General features: G+C 56.4%; 1 protein-coding gene and 1 long non-coding RNA gene across 4 annotated transcripts in view; both read right to left on the reverse strand.

Moving 5' to 3' along the window:
* Positions 1-20256, reverse strand: part of PTPRN2 (protein tyrosine phosphatase receptor type N2) — a 598037-nt gene that overhangs the window by 557677 nt on the left and 20104 nt on the right. The gene's annotated exons all lie outside the window — the stretch shown is intronic.
* The window catches only part of LOC112446465 (uncharacterized), a 36599-nt gene continuing 19240 nt past the window's right edge, over positions 2898-20256 (reverse strand). Inside the window, exon 2 of the long non-coding RNA XR_003034480.2 lies at positions 2898-3224. This is a non-coding gene — a long non-coding RNA (uncharacterized lncRNA). The remainder of the gene's footprint in view (positions 3225-20256) is intronic.

A 20256-nucleotide genomic window follows, 5' to 3' on the forward strand; every position in this document is an offset into this window, starting at 1 on the left:
GGACGTGGCCCTCCCAGGAAGCTTAACCAAGATGCACTGCTGGGCCACGGGGGCCACGCCCGGCTCCCCTTCTCTGCACCACTGAGGCAGACGGGCGCGACTTGGGCACGCCTGCGTGGCAGCCACGGAAGGCGACAGCGCCGGCAAGCGGCTCGTCAGCCTGGACCTGGAGCCGCCCCAAAGCCCCACCCCACACACCAGCCCAGGGCCGGAGCCTCAGACGGGTCCTGCACGACCACCTCGACGAGTCCCAGGCCGGGAAGGCCAAGTCTCCAGGGGGCTGGGGCTCTCACCTAATCTGAGGAAGGGTATACTCTCCAAGTTACCCTCTAGAAAAGGCAATCTATGTTCCTTCCACAATCTCATCAAAGAAAACAGCAGCTTTGGTCTCCCATACTCTTGGCAACACAGGGCAGTGGGGAGCCAGGGGCTTCGGCCAGATGCACCTGACTTCAGTCCCCACCTCATCCCTTCCAGCTGAGAGGCTCGGGCAGTGTTTCTGGTACCCGTGCCTCCGCCTTCCTTTCTGTGCAATGAGAGCCGGATGGTCCCCACCCCGTGGGCACCGGGGGATGGGAGCCTGTGGGCAGTGCCGGCTTCGCTCTCCCTGTACATGGCTGCATCTGCAGTCCTGCCTTCAGCGCCTGAACTGCTGTCAAACGCACATTTGAAAAAAGAGACAGAGAAGAAGCCAGAGGGGTCGTTAGGTCTTCCCTGGGGGCCAGATCATGGCATAGGCGACTCCCTCTCACAGCATTCAGGTGGTTCCTCATTCAAAACACAGGAAAACGCTCATGAGGCAACCACTGAAAAGGAGGTAATAAAGAGGTTTTCAGTTACTCGGTAACTCGCTCACACAATGCAAAGTCAAAAAACAGGGTACTAATTGTACATCAAGTATGTCCACAACCATGAATTTTTTTTCAACCACTCATTTAAAAAAAGATGGAAAGAAGTATAGCGAATCTTAATACAGGGGCTGTACTTGGTGGTATCGGTTTTCTCTTCATTCTTTATAGAATATCTAAATTTTCTACCATGAGCGTGTATCATTTTTAGTTCAGAAAAATACTTCACAAATGAATCATCTAAAAGGCCAAGTCCTAGATAAGATGCACAGGGAAAAAAAGATTTTGGTGAAGACCTCCTAAAGCAACTGTACACCCCGTCCAGTCCCCAATCAGTTTTTATTGTGGTTGTTGGTGACACAGTGCCCAAATGTCATTCATCAACCCATTAAAATAATACATTTGACAACATGAAAATTAAAACAGGAAGGTCTGAAATGCTCTTTCAGGTTGGCTGCATCTTCACTCCCGTCCAGGGTCCAGATAGGGATGGGACACCTTGCCGAATGAAACTGAAGATTTTACGCTTACGACTTTACGGGTTGATGACACTTTCGAGAAAAACAAACAATAAGCAGTAACTAAGTAAGTGAGCCTGCCTGAGCGACGCCTAAATTCTGTGCCCGGTACATAAGAGACCCGCTGGGCTGGGCTGGGCTGGTGGGCGTGCGGCTCCACCACGGCTGAGCCAGCACTCGGGAGAGGCTGGAGAGGCCGTCCTCTGAGTCAGGGAGGCGGTGAGGAGGCCCGGCTGTGCGCGGTATGGCTGCCTCCCCAAGTTCTTGCTGAGACCCTGGGCCCTAAGGTGACGCTGCGGGCGGGTCCCCGGGGCAGGGCCTTGTGGGGGGAGCGGTGCGCTTCCTGCCTCTCTGTCCACCTCACGACGACACAGCAGGAAGGCAGCCGTCTGCGGGCCGGGGGGAGAGCGCTCAGCACACAAGGCTCCGCAGCACTGCACCCTGGCCATGGACTTCCAGCCTGCAGAGCCGCGAGGAACAAACGTCTGCTGCGTGAGCTGCCGAGTCCCGGCTATCTTACGGCAGGAGTCCAGAGGGACCAAGACAGAGGGCCCAGCCAGGTTACGGTCACAGGGAGAGCGCTTAACAGAGGGACCACGTACAGGGGTGCGGGGAGGGCTCTGTGGGAGCTCCAGGCTGGCACCCGGGGAGGAAGACGCTGTGCGGGCAGTGACCTGAGGCCCAGGACAGGGCCGACTAGGAGGGCTCTGAGACGGAGACCCCAGACATCCCTGCTCTTCTCAGCGCCTGCCAGGGTCCCGCTGCCCGGGGACCCGGGGCCGCCAGCAACAGAGTCACCAGGACCGCACCCCAGCCAGGGCTTGAGTGGATAGGAGAGGGGAGCACCCCAGAGGGGCTCGAGGGGACAGGAGAGGGGGGCACCCGAGAGGGGCTCGAGGGGACAGGAGAGGGGAGCACCCCAGAGGGGCTCAAGTGGACAGGAGAGGGGAGCACTCCAGAGGGGCTCGAGGGGATAGGAGAGGGGAGCACCCCAGATGGACTCAAGTGGACAGGAGAGGGGAGCACCCCAGAGGGAAAAAGCACACCCCGCCACATCCTGCCAGCAGAGCAAACAGCCTGCCCTGGGCTCCTCTGCCAAACTCTTATTTCTTGCATAAAAATCTGAATGTTGGGCTAAGTTACCCTTATACGAACAGTTTCGCTTGATAGCACTCTCGGCTTCTTTCTTATTTAGCTCTTTAATAAATGACTGTCTCTTCTCCATTTTTATTTATGAATGTTTGTTTCCTTGTTATATTTGCTAGTTTCACCTCAACCTCATAAATTTAATTTGTTGTTTCAAATTCTAGCAGCAGAATTGCTTTTTAAAATGCCGGAAAGCCATCACTTTAGAGCTGAGGACAGAAACACTGGGTTTGCTCATAATTTATTTCTTCTAGTTCTGGAAGCAAAATGCTGGCTTTCCAAGTGCTGCAGTGAGTAAAACACCAGGGAATTTCATGCTCCCCCTGGGGGTTGGAGGAACTCTGCTCTGGACAGTGACTAAACACCACGCACAGGCGGCTCTGGATCGGTGTCAGGCTTTTAGGGAGCCCCGTGGGCTGCTTTATTTTCACGCGTCACAGAGCAAGCAGCCACGGCTGGGCCCCGACTCTCACTCTGGAACAGTCTTCAAGGCTCTCCTTCTGTTTGCCGCGTCGTTAATGAGCACATTTATAGGCCTTTATTTTCCGTGATTTCCCTCTGAGCCACTCATCTGCTCTGGTGCTGAAGGCATCTGTGGAATCCCACTAGTGGACGCCTCACATCTGAGTTCCCGCGTGCCCACACCAGCCAGGGCACACCTCGAGTTCCCAGAAGACGTGCGTGTCCCAGGCGTCCAACGCGGCTCACACACCTGCTTCAGGAAGAGATGGGATGACCCCTGAGCTCCGCGGTGCCTGGGCCCCAGGGGTGGGTCTCGCGGTCCCTGCGTGGACAGGAGCAGGGCCCTACCCCGGCAGCAGAGGTGGGGCTGGGCCCTCTGCGGCTCTGAACCCGCTGGCACGCTGTGCTCCAGAAAGGAGCGTGTGTTGCGTGGTCCAAGCAGAAGGGTGCGGGGAGAGGCTGGCTGGGCCTGGGAGGGACGGCTGCTGTTGTCCGTGGACACAGGCCGCGTGTGGACACCAGGCCCAGCGCTCCACCCTCTCACCTGGAAATTCAGTCACGCAGACTCGGCGCCCACTCTCATCTTAGAGGTGAGACAGAGGGCGGCAGGCTGGCTGCCCTGCACCCTGAGGTCTCACCCCCAAGCCCACGCCCTCACTCTTTCCAAACCCAGGGGGGTGATCGCCCATTAGCTTCCAAAAGCTCTGGAGGGAACGAAAGCAAATCCAAGGAAAACCACGCTCCTGGGTGTTAGCTGTAATTCTCCACAGTTAGATGCTGAAAAGATTTACACTGATAACAAACTAGAAAACTGGCACATTTTTCCACGAAATATTTCTCCAAATTGCATCTAAAAATATGACTATGAATTCAAATGAGCCTGAGAATCTTTTGAAATTTATATTCAAATATACTGAGATGTGGATTTACTATTTATCTTATTCACGTTTTCTGTGCTTTAAGCCACAACTAATAGTAATATTGGTTGTCTGCATTTAACTTACAAATTTACCCCAAATTGGCAAGGTGCTTGTCTTGTAAACAGCCTAGGGGCTGCTCCTTTAAAAGAGGTGTTTCATTTCCAGTGAGAAGTCACCCTGAGCCGCTCAGCACCGCAGGTGGGAACGCAGAACCTGGCCGACCCAGCCCCCACGCGAGTCCACAGAGGAAACCCTGACAGCCGAGGGCACTGGGCCCCCACCTCTGGGCAGGGAGGAGAAGGTGTCCGAAGGGCCGCTGCTGGGCGGAGGAGGGGCCCAGAGGCCTGCAGAGAACACGCCTGCAGCGCTGGCCAGGGCGGGCCTGCTCCGCCGCCCTCTGAGGGGCCGTCTCCGCACCGTCTGCTCCGGACCTGGGCTCTGGGCTCTGGGCCGTGCAGCATCCGCTGGAGCCGGCGCGCCAGACCTCACCGCATGGAGCTGCACCCACAGTGCTGTGCCCACTGTCAGGAAGGCGCTTGGCCCTGGCTGTTGCCGCACGTCACTCCCGCTGCCCGGGTTTATGTTTCCTGCCTCCTTACGCTGCGGGGTCCACTCCAGGGTCACTGCCATCTCCCTACAGAGGGCCTCTGACACCTAAGTCACTGCCCTCGGCCCCAAACAGAAGACTCCAGCGTTGAGTCACTTTCCTGGGGCTGCACAGGCCACTGGCTCCCCACCCGAGTCTACAACACAGGCCATGGAGGCCGGGGGGCCCCATGGGCGAGGGGGCCAGGCTGTGTGACCCCCATCTCCCGGAAATGGTGAGGAGTGGGGTCTCTGAGGTGGCCTCCCCCATGCCTGGGGACGTCGAGCACAGCTCCCGCCCTCCTCCAGCACTGCAGACCTGGGGCAGGTTGCGGGAGATGGCCCCAGGCCTTTCTGCACCCCTGGGGGTGCTCACACAGCTCCCCACCGCTGGAGCCTTGTCCACCCTCAAAATCTCACCAGCTTTTCCTTCCACTTGGATCAACCAAACAGTATTCTGTGCCCACATCTGTCTACAGGGTTATGCCTTCAGTTCTGGTCATCTGATGTCTAGTGAGAATATGTCACATTTATCAAGTACTTCTTGAGTCCCATCCACAGAGTGCTGTCCGTAATGACCTCATTTAATCCTCACGACAACCTGTGAGACAGAAGTTCCCATTTTGCAGATGAGGACACAGAGGTTCTGAGACGTTGAATGATCAGAGGCTGCTCATCCAGCAGCAGGGCTGGGGCTGGAATCCAGGCCTGCTTGAGACTGTACGGCCACAAACCCCCGAGCAAACCTGCTCTCAGAGTGCACAGCCCTCCCAGCCTGCATCCACTGGCCTCTCCTCTGGAAGATGGAGGTTGCAAATGTCATTGCAAATTTGGTTGCAAATGTCGGGGCGACACTCCGGGACTTCCGGAGGACTTTGCATCGCCATGTGCCACCTGAAGTGCCAAGAATCAGGGCTGCAATGGCAGGGAACCACGGGTGTGATCTGCCAGGAAGCACGGCGCATGGAGTGAAAGTCACTCAGTCGTGTCTGACTCTGTGACCCCATCAACTACACAGTCCATGGGATTCTGCAGGCCAGAATACTGGGGTGGGCAGCCTTTTTCCTTCTCCAGGGTATCTTCCCAACCCAGGAATCAAACCCAGGTCTCCTGCATTGCACAGATTCTTTACCAGCTAAGCCACAGGGGAAACCCATGGCAAATGGAACTTGTTTTTAAAATTCAAGTCAAAACACCAGACAAGCAGCAGTTATTCGCCCAGCCCTGCTGCACCCCAGGGTCAGGTGCCCCCTCCTCCCATCATGCTGAGCAACCGAGCGTCACCACCACAGAGATGGGCGATGGGCTGAGCCAGGTGAGCTTGCACACAGCACGTCGTCAAGCCAGGAAACGTGCTGCCGCCCAGATGAGCCTGACTCTGCGGCCGCCGGGCTGCCATTCCCTGAGCTCTGCAGACTCTGGCTGTGACTCTGCCAAGGACAGTAGGTAGGACAGTAGGTAGTGTTTTAAGGCTCAGCAAGTGAGTCGAAGAAAATCGAAATCCTCGCTAACGCTTGCCACGGTTGAGAATGAAAACGGCTGCAGTGCTACGAAAGGAGACTCTGCTGGAAGGAAGAGGGGCCAACATGGAGAAACTGAGACTAAAGAAGGCAAAGGAGGAGCCAGGCTTCACCCCTGCACGGCACCTGCACGGAACTTAGGATGGTCACTACACTGTGGTTTGTTACATTGATTTATGCAGCAAACTGGTTTAACCTACTTGTGACCACAGACACTGCTGTATTACAAGCATCCATCTTCAACTACCCATTGACGTGCTAACTACTAACATGCATATATACACACACACACATCAAATAAGAGCCCTAAGGAAGAGCAGATGCAAAAATGTGTCTGTCTGGCCTTAGTTCCATTCTTTATAATAATTGAACTGGATCTGTTTTCTAGATTTTTCATCAGCTCCCTTACTTTTCTTAGTTTCTTACTGACTTCTCAGCCTGGTCTGGAACATCAAAGAACCACACGCTCAGTTGAGCGTGGTCCCTGCCCTCTGGCGAGGATGCGCGGAGCAGGAAGGTGCCCACGAGGAAGGGCAGCGCCAGCCCCTATCTTTCAGCTCGACGCTCAACCCCACGATCCCCTCCATCACAGTCTCACCACCGTCCCGCATCCTGCCTGGCCCTTGTCTCACCGCAGCCATCCGCAAGAGGATTCTTCCAAAGGGGCTGCAGCATGTGGAGCCTGCACATCGCTCCAGTGCCAGCCCTTCCGGCCTCTTGGCAACACCACGGCAATGCCAGGGAGCCAATGAAGGGGGGCACAGCTTGCCCCCAAAAGGGGGCGGGTGGGGCACAGCTTGGCCACGTCAGTGTTCCATCGAGCCCTCCCTATCTTCTAGAACAACTGTCAGGGCACACAAAGCCCGGAAGCCCTCTAGTTCCTACGTAGCCTCCAGCCTCCCTCCAGTGACACGCACGTGCCAGTCCCTTCGCTTCCCGCTCCCTTCCCAGCACAGAGACAGTCACTTTCAGCCCAGACAGACATCTGCAGGGCCTCGAATTAGCGCCCTCTCAAAACAGCACCACGGAGCTGCTTCCTGAGCCCTGCACCAGCTACTGGAGCCGCACAGATGCAACACGGGCCCTGGAGAGACCTCGTGGAGGGGAAGCAAGGGCCCCCAGGCAAGCAGCAGGTGACCGGGCACTCTGCTCTAAACTGCTGTCCCCCGGGATCGCTTCATGCCCCCTCTTCCTTCAAGACTCCCAAATGTTACAAGATGTAACTGAGGAGCAATTACAGCTGGAGACCACGCCAGGGAGACTCCGCACCCGCTGAGCCAGCAAGCTCCGCCAGAAGCAGGAGCAGGATGTGAGGCTGGACCTGGCCTCCGGCACCCTCGCTGTCCTCCCCTGTCCAACCGGAAACACGCCTCCCACTCAGGGCCCAGTTCTGAACTCTCCCATGAGAAGCTAAAGGTGATTCCGTGCCCAGGTGGGGCCTTTGCTGAAACAAAGGTGCACAGCTCCTTTGCGATGCTTCCTTTGATCTGTGAATATAAGCTGTGGGGTCTGATGAGTTTTTGTTTTTGCTTTGGCTGCCGGGAAGCTCAGAGCTCACCTCACTATTAAGACATAACCGTGTCACGTCTGTTAGCAAAGCATTTACATTTTCACTGCAACATCTGCACGCTGGGCCTCTACCAAAATGTCTGGCCCCGAGCAGCTGGCCACTGCCAAGGGAGAGGCCAGTGATGGTCCAGCCCACTGAGCGCCTCCTAACTTGGATGTGCTCCACTGCGTTTCAGTCACTCCTCCCAACCCTTGGGGCAGGGATTGCAGGGCCCACTTTACACTTGAGGAAACCGAGATGCAGAAATGCAGACGTACAAGGGGCATGTCACCTTCTCACTCTCGGAGGAATATCTCAGGAGAGCCAGGCCTGACCCCTCACCATCACCCCGGGAGAGCCCTCAATAAACTGGACAGCAACACGCTCAGAGGCTCAGTCCGGCCTGTGTCACGTTCTAGGGGACTCTGAGATGCCAACAGGGCATGGTGACAGTAAGTGAGGAGTCTGGGGTCGGGCTGTGTCCTGGGAGCAAGCAAGAAAGCAGCAGGAATCACGGCCATGGACACACTCTCCTGGCTCAGGGGCACAGAGGACTCAGCTTCAGCTCCATGGATGAGAACGTGCCAGCATCTTGAGAGTCCCACTCGCCCTGGAGACGGGGGTTCCTGTGCCACAGTCTCTGAGCACAGCTTTGGACCGTTCACAAGTCGCTGCTGGCAACGTGCATGCAGCCTGGAGGCGTCCACTGGCTGCTCTCCAAGGTCACTCTCTGAAAGCACGTGCTCGCTGGACAGAAGCAGCCTCTGTCCCCTGAGAAATAAGTGAAATATGTCTGAGGTGATCAGAGGGCCAATGCGGAGGAAGGAGACTGGCCAGCATGACCTTCCATGGGAGCCCCGCTGTCACCCCACCGGGTGCTGCCTGTGCCAGCAGCCAGGAGGGCACGGGCTGAGAAGGGCGCCTGTGTCTGCAACCATCAAGTCAGAGGTCACACCTGCCCTCCCCAGGGCACGTGCATGACAGGTGGTCACAGGTCACACCTTCCCTCCACAGGGCATGCACAGTGCTCACACCTTCTCTCCCCAAGGCGTGCACAGTGGTCATGGGTCACACCTTCTCTCCCCAGGGCGTGCACAGTGCTCACACTTTCCCTCGCCAGGGCGTGCACAGTGGTCACAGGTCACACCTTCTCTCCCCAGGGTGTGTACAGTGGTCAGGGGTCACACATTCCCTCCCCAGGGCATGCACAGTGCTCACACCTTCCCTCACCAGGGCGTGCACGGTGGTCACAGCTTACACCTTCCTTCCCCAGGGAGTTCAGTGGTTACAGCTCACACCTTCCCTCTCCAGGGTGTGCACAGTGGTCAGAGGTCATACCTTCCCTCCCCAGGGAGTGCACAGTGGTTACAGCTCACACCTTCCCTCCCCAGGGAGTGCACAGTGGTCAGGGGTCACACCTTCCCTCCCCAGGGAGTTCAGTGGTTACAGCTCACACCTTCCCTCGCCAGGGCGTGCACAGTGGTCAGGGGTCACACCTTCTCTCCCCAGGGCGTGCACAGTGGTCACAGGTCACACGTCTCCCCAGGGCGCTTGCACGCTGAGTGGCTACCTGCTGGGCAGGAGGGCAGCTGCGTCCAGTGCCCCCTTCCCCCAGAGCGAGGCCATGGAGCAGGTGCAACGGGCAGGCTGTTGAGCAGCCGGAGATTCACAGAGCTGCCCTCTGGCCTGCACTCCTCTCTGCAGACCTCTGTCCACTGTCCCGCTTAGCGCACACCAGCAACCCCATGGCACTGACTTCTCTGCAGGGAGAGCTGACTTTTTCCAAGTTGTTTTATTCTTGCTTCCTCTTCTGGAAGACCCAAACCCCCTCAGAATGGTCTTCAGGTAGGTCAGACAGCCTATTTCCCTTGGAAGTGGAGGACCTTTACTGCAGAGTCCTGGAAGCGCTGAGTTCACGGCGGCAGCCAGCATTCCCTGAGTGCCTTCACAGCTGCCAACCTAAGACCACCCGCAGCCCCGCCCCGCCCATGGTGCTTTGAGGACACTTGCCAGGGCTGCACTGGGCTCCATGCACCAGTTTACAGAACAAACCTAAAGGCTCACCGAGCCCCCAGGAAAGCTGTGGTCCCTGACTACAAGCCTCATTTTGCCTTGTGTGTGCCCTCAGAAGGCAGAGATAACCACCGCTGTGCTCCTCCCCTGGGGTTTCCTGTGTGGATCCAGTTCCTCCTTGAATAATGCAAGGGCAGTGGACCCACAGAGGCCGGCAGAGCTGGAGTCCAGGGCAGGAGCCCAGAGGGCGCAAGACACGGCCTGGTGTCAGTTACGATGCAGCACTGAGCCAAACGCAGGTCTGGGGTGGGCCGGGCAGCTCCGTCCCGCCAGCCCCACAAAGCGGCCCTGCTGGACGCCCCCGTACAGGCCCGAGGGGGCCTGCCACCGTGCCCCCAAAGCCACAGGGAGCTCGGCTGCGGGGTTCCCATAAGTGCACAGGCCACAGTGGTGAAGGAAGCATCGTCCTAACGTTGCAAACACGGCCCCTCCCCCCGCTCCCCTCTGCACCCAGGGATCCCCCAGAGGCCCCTCTGGCAGCCGTGGACCTGACCCCCCCACCCGACCCCAGAAGGCGTGCCGGCCCTACCTCTCGGGCCTGCGTGGCCTCTTGCAGGAGCCGGGACGTCCCTGGGGTTGCTCCCAGGACGCTGCTCTTGCCTAGAAAGTGCTCGACCGCAGCTGGCGCCTGTGCCGGCCTGCAGCGGACCTGCCCTCGGGGCGGAGCTGTGCAACCACGCTGAGATCCCTGCTGCCGGTGCCTCGCACCCAAGAGCGTTTGATTAGGAAGACACACTGCTCAGAGACCCGCACCTGGGCATGGGCTTTGGGAAGGGGGCTTGTCCCTGGGCCCCAGCCCTCACCTGCTGTCTGTAAAGTGGAGGTTGAGTCCTTTCAAGGACACACAGGGCAGAAGTGGAGCTGCTCTGCTTGGCGCTGGCTGGGGTGGGCTATCACCCGACGCGCCCGCCCAGGCTGCCCACGGTCTGCCAACCCCCTGAGGCGGCCCTGCACCCTGACGGCCGCCGCAGAGCCGGCAGGAACATCCCCGTGTGTCGGCACCAGGAGGAAGCCTAGAAGCCTCGGTCTTGTAGGTGAGAACGGAACTTGGGAGGAAGACGCAGAGGACCGGAGTACTCCTGGGAGCCCCGGCAGCAAGGAGAGCGCCTGCTGCACGGACGGCCTGGCACCCAGGCTTCGGGCCCCACAGTCACCGCCCGTGAAGGTTCGTGAAGATGGCTGTTCTGTCACGCGGAGGAGGAAAACAGCCTCAGCACACTGCGCGGGTGACGCGGTGGCTGTGGCCCCGGTGAAGGGGTGAGGGCAGTTTCTCACGGCGACCCGGTCAGAGCAGGCCCCCCGCCTCCCCAGCCCGGGACGGCAGGGAGGGGCGCAGGCAGCCACTGCACAGGGCCGCGGCTCAGGCCTGGGGGTGCAGGGCTCCACAGGACACCACGCGCGGACGCCGCTTCAAAACCGAATCCTCCCTGCTCTTCTCTTCCCATTTATCCACTTTAACATTTTCAATGTGATAAAAAGCACATTTCACAAAATTTACCACCATGATCATTTTTAAGTGTTAAGTATTTGCACATTTTGTGCAACAGACCTCTCCAGCTTTCCCATCTTACAAATCTGAAACTCTGTCCCCACGGAACACAAACTCTCCACCCCAGTCCCTGGCCCCACCATTCTGCTTTCTGTCCACAAGGCTGATGGCTCCAGGGGCCTCATACAAGTGAATCATAGCGCTTGTCCCCGGGGGACTGGCTCATTTCCCCGCGCATAATGTCCTCTAAGTTCAGATCAAGGCTGACTAATATTCCACCGTGTGGAAGGACCACTCATCCCTCGATGGGTACTTGGCTCACTTCCCCAGTCTGGCTCTGGTGAATAACACTGGTGTGAACGTCAAGGACCTCTCTGAAGCCCTGCTTTCAGCTATTCTGGATATAAGAAGGGGGCATATGTTCATGTTTACATTACATGATTTCTACTGAGGTGACAGAATGATAAGTAAACGTTCTGACCCAGTAAGGGGAAACACACAGCCTTGCCTTTAGTTTGTCGTCAGGGGAAAGTGGAACTGGTATTTACTGAGTAACAAATAGGGGCCGAGCTCTGGGAGCTCAGTGAGTGGGGACAGCAGGGCGCCCTCTGCACACCCGGGACCAGGCGCCGCACGGAGTCCCGAGAGACTGTGGGTGCAGTCCAGCCGCCCGCCCCACCATCAGACAAGGAAACCCCCAACACGCCACCAGAAGCAGGATGTGGCTCCTCCCGCCTAGGACAGAGCTGACAAGCACAAACTCCTCCTCTCCAGGTGCGGCCCTAGAAATGCGGAATCATGGCTCCAAACCTGCAGCCGCATTCTGAGGCGTCCCCCAGTGACTCCATCACCTCTCAGGTGGAGAATCTCTGTGGAGACAGAGGCTGCTTGCCAGGCAGGCGTCCCTGTGGCGAATGTGCCACTCCTGAGATCACACGGGATTCTTCAGCGGGGACTCCACGGTCTGGGTGAGTGTGGGCAATGGGAAAGCAACCTGAAGGCTGTGCACAGACGGAGGTCTCTGGACACCTCAACAGTGAGACCTGCGAGCATAGGTCTGGGGCCATGGGAGCCAGCACGGAGGCCAACGGACATGAGTCCTCCTGAGACCACCTGACCCCCGCCCCCGTTTTCTGAGATGGAGAGGGGCTTGAGCCCTGTCTCCACCTACCTTCACCCAAAAGGGACCAGTGAACCAAGCCCACACGGCCGCACCCAGAGCCTGTGTGAGGGCCTCCTCTGCCTTCCACAGTCAGAGCCAGCGCTCGAGGGACATTTCCCGTCACCCTCGGGCGTTCAGGGCTGACAGCACGTGCTGGAGCTGGCCCGGGAGGCTGGGGGGAGACCACGACGGCTGAGCAACACGGTGAGCAGGAGGCACTTCAGTCCCCAGCGGCTCAGTAGTTCACAGAGCCTGTCCTCTGGTGTGCCGCCACCCCCTCTTCCTCGGGGCTGGAAGGCCTGCAGCAGGAATCCAGGCTGGAGCATGTGAGGGGGCGCAGGGCCACACCAGGATGTGACAGAAGCCAGCTCTGTGGACGGAGCAGGTTAGTGCCAACCAGAGATGTACACGCCTTCCTCACTCTGAGCACTGTCTCCTTCAAAGGCATGCAGTATCTCCCCGCTCTGAGGCTGTGACACCGAGCAGGACGCTGGGAGGGCCTTCCTGGGGACAGAGCCCCCTTATGCCCCAACCTTTTGTTTCTAAAAGAAGGTTTAGCCTCCTAGGTCTTCCCCAAGTTGCAAAGAGCAAATTTAATCAGAAAAATGAGAAAATGTAAAAACAAAAACAATCAAGAAAGACAAAACAGTAAAGAGTTGAGACATATAACAAAGTCAAGGACCTCAAAGGCCATAGATAATATCCTGAACCATAGGAGCTATTCTGCAAAGATGGCAAGCCCACCAGGGGAAGGAGCTAATGCTGATACCAGCACACAGAGCCTGGGCCGGCTGGAACCAGACGCTGGTGATTGAGGTCCCCAAAATATCGCCCTGATACCTCACCACCAACAGAGAAGTGTGCACAGGCTGATGACAACCCTGGGACTCTCTCCCTCACCACCAACAGTCAGAGAAGTGTGCATAGGCTGATCACAAACCCTGGGACCTTGTCCCTCACCACCAACAGTCAGAGAAGTGTGCACAGGCTGATCATGACCCTGGGACCCTCTCCCTCACTACCAACAGTCAAGAGAGTGTGCACAGGCTGATGACAACCCTGGGACCCTCTGCCTCACCACCAACAGTCATAGTGTGTGCACATGGTGATCACAACCCCAGGACCCTCTCCCTCACCACCAACAGTCAGAGAAGTGTGCACAGGCTGATCACACACCCTGGGACCCTCTCCCTCACCAATAACAGTCAGAGAGTGTGCACAGGCTGATCACACACCCTGGGACCATCTCCCTCACCTTGTATTTAAAGCCCCTCCCCTGAGAGCCATCAGGGACTTCGGGTCTTTTGAGCCCGAGCTGCCCGCTCTCCATGCTTGGCCCTGCAGTAAACACTGAACTTCCCCTCACCACAACCTTGTGCCACAAGACTGCTCTGCTGTGCATCCGGTGAGTGGGTCCAGGTTTAGAAATGCTGGCAGTTCTGTGTGTCCTACAGCAATTGTTCTCTGAGGCAGACAGTGGTCCTCCTGGCTGCAGAGAAACTGCCCGCCATGGCCAAACCCTCATGCACGGACCATCCACTGCCTCATGCAGTAAGGACAGTACCTGGGATGGAGCGACATGAGAGCCATAACCTCTGCCAACGAGGCAGGACCACAGACTCACAGCTGAAGTCTTGGGGGGCGGGGACAGGACCACAGACTCACAGCTGAAGTCTTGGGGGGCGGGGACAGGACCACAGACTCACAGCTGAAGTCTTGGGGGGCGGGGACAGGACCACAGACTCACAGCTGAAGTCTTGGGGGGCGGGGACAGGACCACAGACTCACAGCTGAAGTCTTGGGGGGCGGGGACAGGACCACAGACTCACAGCTGAAGTCTTGGGGGGTGGGGACAGGACCACAGACTCACAGCTGAAGTCTTGGGGGGCAGGGACAGGACCACAGACTCACAGCTGAAGTCTTGGGGGGCGGGGGGCAGGACCACAGACTCACAGCTGAAGTCTGGGGGAGGGAGGGACGGGGCAGGACCACAGACTCACAGCTGAAGTCTAGCGGGGACAGGACCACAGACTCACAGCTGAAGTCTTGGGGGGCGGGGGGTAGGACCACAGACTCACAGCTGAAGTCTGGAGGTGGGGGGCAGCACCACAGACTCACAGCTGAAGTCTAGGGGGGACAGGACCACAGACCCACAGCTGAAGTCTTGGGGGGCGGGGGGTAGGACCACAGACTCACAGCTGAAGTCTGGAGGTGGGGGGCAGGACCACAGACTCACAGCTGAAGTCTAGGGGGGACAGGACCACAGACCCACAGCTGAAGTCTTGGGGCGCGGGGGGTAGGACCACAGACTCACAGCTGAAGTCTGGAGGTGGGGGGCAGGACCACAGACTCACAGCTGAAGTCTAGGGGGGACAGGACCACAGACTCACAGCTGAAGTCTTGGGGGGCGGGGAGTAGGACCACAGACTCACAGCTGAAGTCTGCGGAGGGGGACAGGACCACAGACCCACAGCTGAAGTCTTGGGGGGTGGGGGAGCAGGACCACAGACCCACAGCTGAAATCTGGTTGGGGGGAAGACCACAAACTCACAGCTGAAGTCCTGGTGGGGCGGGGGCAGGAGCACAGACTCACAGCTGAAGTCTTGGGGTGGGGGGTGATGTTTCCTGAAGTGGCTTCTTGGAAAAGGCTGAATCACTGATGGATCATCCAGCATTAACTACTCACCAATGCCCTTTTCTTGAAGTGTGACACCGGAAGGATTCAAATGTAATGGACACAGGATGCTCAGGAAGAACCAGAAGCATAATGAATGCAATCCACATTCATGCAGCAGTGTGCAAATTGGCCTGATGTTCCCTAATTTGAAATCTGGGGGAGGCAGTGCCGACACCCAGCTGGTGCAGGCTGGAGAAACAACTGCGCTGCAAAACCTCAGGAACACGACTCGATGGCAATGAGCGCCTCTCCCAGACGAGCTAATCACGCCACATTCAGCTGCGCCCGGCCGCTTGAATAGGAGCGCCGGACGTGCGCTCCTGCCTCTGGCATCTGGGCATCCTTGTCAGCGTGGGCCTGCAGCCTTCAGCGAGCCCCACAGCCTGAAACAGGTCCAGCTTGGCAGGAAAAGGGGAAGGGGGCCCGAGACCCCACGGGGCTCCACAGGCCCGCCTCACCTCCCTTCATTCCATTCCCCAGTGAATTTTGAAAAGATTCCCATCTTTTAATGAGCAGTCTTTTCTACTTACAGGCAGCACGTATATATGTTTAGAACCTGGAGTGGGGTGCTTCTTCATACCTGACATTCACTAGCTCAGTTGAGAGCTGAAGCCTGAATGCATCTACGGAACACCCGTCAGAGGAGCCCCCCAGCACAGGGCAGTGGCAAGGATTACAACAGACTGCAAGGACAGAGGGCAGGGCGGCGCAGGCCCACGGCAAGCTCTCCAGGGGCCAACTTTCCTCCGAGGATCGTTCACTGCACCACCAAAGACTAGTCCACCCCATTCTTTCCAACAGCTGCAGATTCTGTGGTATGAATACAGCACGCATTCAACGTCCTTCCAAAAAGGAAGTTGTTCCCAGGACCATTTTGTAACAGAAAAATGCAGCCGCAAAGATCTGTGCACGCGAGGATCTGTGCACATGAGGATCTGTGCAAGTGAAGATCTGTGCACGTGAAGATCTGTGCAAAAGCTGAGGCGACCCCACTCCCACCAGGAGTAAAGAGGCAGGGGTGCCCTCACACCCCCGCGGGTCACCCCATGTTCTGCGAGGCGTGGAGACCGAACAAGAACGTGAGCAGCCCCCGTGCCCAGGGTGACACGTGAGCAGAGAGCCAGCCAGGGAGTGGCTGCCCCATCACATCGACGGACGCCCTGGGGGCACCTCCCCAATCCCCTTACCCCAACTGTGTCCCCACCTCCGTTTAGGTCCATTCTGCTTTGCCTTCACCTGCACGTGTTTACTTACAGGGCAGCTGAGGCCCAGCCCAGCCAGCAGCCCAGTCCCTCACCCCAGAACAGGCTCCGGGACCTCAGTCAGCCGGAACACAAAGGAGGACGGGTGAGCATCTTGCTGAGCAGAGAGAAGCACACGCGAGCCTGAGAAGAACTGTGCTGTGGCCAGAGGGCCACGCTGTCCCTCATGCCACCTCTTGCTTCTCCACAGGGTCTGCATCTGGGAGAAGCCACCGGAGACCAGGTCCAGGCCCTGGGACAGACAGCAGCCCCAGGACGTGCCATACGGAGGGAGAGAGGCGAGGTCAGACCAAACAGGCAGGAGGCTTCCCCCTTCTAAACCGTTAGGGTCAAAAAAAAAAAAAACCCGTTAGGGTCCCACGAGCGAAGGTGCCCCACGCTGCCTGGGGGCCACGCAATGGGATCTGACTGTACTTGCAGCAGAGTTACCTTTTAACTGCAAACATGCGGCTCATGCAGGCAGTATTTGTGACAAGACACAGTCAGTCAAAACAGAGCTAAATAAGCACCTTAGCAGTACTGCTATCCGAAAGGGGAGCTTTGCAGTAGACAGAGTCCCACCTGGAGGAGGAGATGGAGCCACCTCCACCGGCCGGTCACCTCCACCCAGGGCCCACCAGGCTCCGTCCAGCCCAGCATTAAGTGGCTGTGCCCACAGGCGTGCAGCTTCCCTGGGAAACCCAGCATGGTGAGGGCCCGTAACTGCACATGCGACTCACCCAGCCTCAGCCAAGCGTCCAGGTGGAGCCCCCGGAGCAGACTCGCTCTGCCGCGTCATGACTCCGCACAACCAACAGGAACAATCCGACTGCAGCGTTTGTGCAAAGCCCGCCTTCCAGGACCACAGGGGGAGGCACAGAGGGGCCTGCCTCCCTCATCTGAGCCCAAGCCCACTCATCGGCCACAGCAGCACCCCAGGAGGGCTTTGTCCGAGCCATCTCCTCCTCCTGAAAACCTCTCCCCGAGATTACAAACTGGTCTGAAGACACTGAAGCCCAACCACAGCGGGGGAAAAAGTCCTGTTAGCTCCTGAACACAGCGCACCAAACCCATCAGACGGAGGCTCAGCACCCACTGCAGAGCCCTCCAGGCCCGCACACGACCCCAGGGCCTGCCTCCCTGCCCGCGCCTGGGCTCACCCACAGGGCAGCCCACGTTCAACCCAGGGTGCTGACGTCCCTGTGCTTGCGACCTCAAAGGTGGGGGGCCCTGGACTGGCACAATCGGGGTCCTCTCTGAGCTCCCAGGCTCTCCCCCTTCGAACGTCTCCAGAGGAGAAAAGGATTTTCATCCTCACGGTGCGTGGGGCATGGCTCCCAGGTCCTTGCAGGTGACGACAGCGCTGTCCATGGCGGGTCCGTGAGCAAGGACTAAAGCCCTGGAAGTGACCCAGCGGTAATGGAGGCCGAAAGGCCTTCATCAGCTGAACGAATGAAACGCAGCTTCCGCTGCACGTCTCTGGATACATGTGGGGTTGCTTCCCAGCTTCTCTGTGCTTCCGATAGCCTGTCCTGTCACTGTGGCAACCAGGCTGGCTGAGGCCGCGCTGCCTGCGATTGCACTTCCACCCTCCGAGCAGAAACCATCAGACATTACCCAGGCAGCGTGTATTTTAGGAAGGCTTTTCATTATGGCGATGCAAAATGTCAAGGCTGACTCCGTGGGCTCCCTCCAGACCTCCAGGCTCACTCGTTATCTGACACACACACGTTCCTGACCTGTGCTGGGTGGCCTGGCCCACCCCTGAAAGCAGGCAACCCAATGTCCAAGTTAATTAAAGGTTGGAAATGCTGGAGGAAGGAAGGCGTCCAGGACAGACGGGGAGGCAGGCACCTCCTGCGGCGAGTGCCCGGGGAGGAGGAGCAGAGATGAAGGACTCTCAGCGAGGGGACATGCCCAGCCCCAAGGTGCAGGATGGATAGCAGGTTGTCCCAGGCGCAGAGATGACCAGCATTCCGCCAGCTACACCAGCTGACACAGAGCAAAGGGAGGTGACTCCTTTATGTATGAAAACTGGTGCTTACACATGGACATCACCGAATGGCCAACACCAAAATCAAATTGATTACGTTCTTTGTAGCCAAAGATGGAAAAGCTGTATACAGTCAGCAAAAACAAGACCTGGAGCTGACTGTGGCTCAGCTCATCAGCTTCTCATGGCAAAATTCAGGCTTAAACTAAAGAAAGCAGGGAAAACCACTAGGCCAGCCAGCAACGACTTAAATCAAATCCCCTGTGAATATGCACTGGAGGTAATGAATAGATTCAAGGGATTATATCTAGTAAACAGGATGCCTGAAGAACCACGGATGGAAGTCTATAATATTGTACAGGAGGCAGCAAACAAAACCGTCCCAAAGAAAAAGAAAAACAAGAAGGCAAAGTGGTTATCTGAGGAGACTTAAAAACAGTTGACCAACTTAGACAGCATATTAAAAAGCAGAGACATTACTTGGCCAACAAAGGTCAGTCTAGTCAAAGCTATGGTTTTTCCAGTTGTCATGTATGGATGTGAGAGTTGCACTGTGAAGAAAGCTGAGTGCCGAAGAATTGATGCTTTTGAACTGTGGTGTTGGAGAAGACTCTTGAGAGTCCCTTGGACTGCAAGGAGATCCAACCAGTCCATCCTAAAGGACATCAGTCCTGGGTGTTCACTGGAAGGACTGATGCTGAAACTGAAACTCCAATACTTTGGCCACCTGATATAAAGAACTGACTCATTGGAAAAGATCCTGATGCTGGGAAAGACTGAAGGCAGGAGAAGGGGATGACAGAGGATGAGATGGTTGGATGGCATCATCAACTCCATGGACATGAGTTTGAATAGACTCCAGGAGTTGGTGATGGACAGGGAGGCCTGGTGTGCTGCGGTTCATGGGGTCACAAAGAGTCAGACACGACTGAGCAACTGAACTGAACTCAACTGAAAAATAGCTGAAGAATGAAAAGAAGTGAAAAGCAAGGGAGAAAGAGAAAAGTACATCCAAATAAACGCAGATTTCCAGAGAATAAAAAGGAGAGACAAGAAGGCCTTCTTCAGTGAACACTGCATAAAACTAGAAGAAGAAAAAAAACAACAGCAAAAGAGGAAAGACTAGAGACCTCTTCAGGAAAATGGGAGGAAATATCAAGGGAGCATTTCACCCAAAGATGGGCATAATAAAGGACAGAAATGGTAGAGATCCATTAGACGCTAAAGAGATCAAGAATGGAAAGATGGAAAGAATACACAGAAGCACTGTACAAAAAAGAGCTTAATGAACTGGATTACTACAAAGGTGTGGTCAGCCACCCAGAGCCAGACATTCTGGACTGTGATGTTAAGTAGGCCTTAGGAAGCACTGCTATTAATAAAGCTCGTGGATGTGATGGAATTCCAGTAGAGACACCAAAAGCGCTAAAGGATGAAGCTGTCAAGGTGTTGCATTCACTATGTCAGCAAATCTGGAAGACCCAGAAGTGGCTATAGGACTGGAAAAGGTTAATCCTCATCCCAATTCCCAAGAAGGGTACTACTAAAGAATGTTCTAACCGTTGGACAATTGCACCCATCTCCCATGCTAGTTTGGTCATGCTTAAAATCTTGCATGCTCGGCATTATGCAAACCAAGAACTTCCAGATGTTCACATGGGTTTAGAAAAGGCAGAGGAACCAGAGACCAAATTGCCAGCATTCACTGGATCATAGAGAAAGCAAGAGAATTCCAGAAAATTTTCTACCTCTATTTTACTAACTACATTAAAGCCTTTGACTGTGAATCATAACAAACTGTGGAAAGCCCTTAAAGAGATGGGAATACCAGACCCTCTTACCTGTCTCCTGAGAAACCTGTACGCAGGTCAAGAAGCAACAGTTAAAACTGCATAAAGAACAACTGATTGGTTCAAGATTGAGAAGGGTATGACAGGGCTGCTTGCTGTCATCCTGTTTGTACGCTGAGCATGCCATGGGAAATGCCAGGCTGGATGCATTCAAGCAGGAACCAAGACAGGCAGGGGAAACATCAACGACCTCAGATATGTGGACGATACCATTCCAATGGCA

This window comes from Bos taurus, chromosome 4 (genome assembly GCF_002263795.3).
Source record: "Bos taurus isolate L1 Dominette 01449 registration number 42190680 breed Hereford chromosome 4, ARS-UCD2.0, whole genome shotgun sequence".
Taxonomy (NCBI): Eukaryota; Metazoa; Chordata; class Mammalia; order Artiodactyla; family Bovidae; genus Bos; species Bos taurus.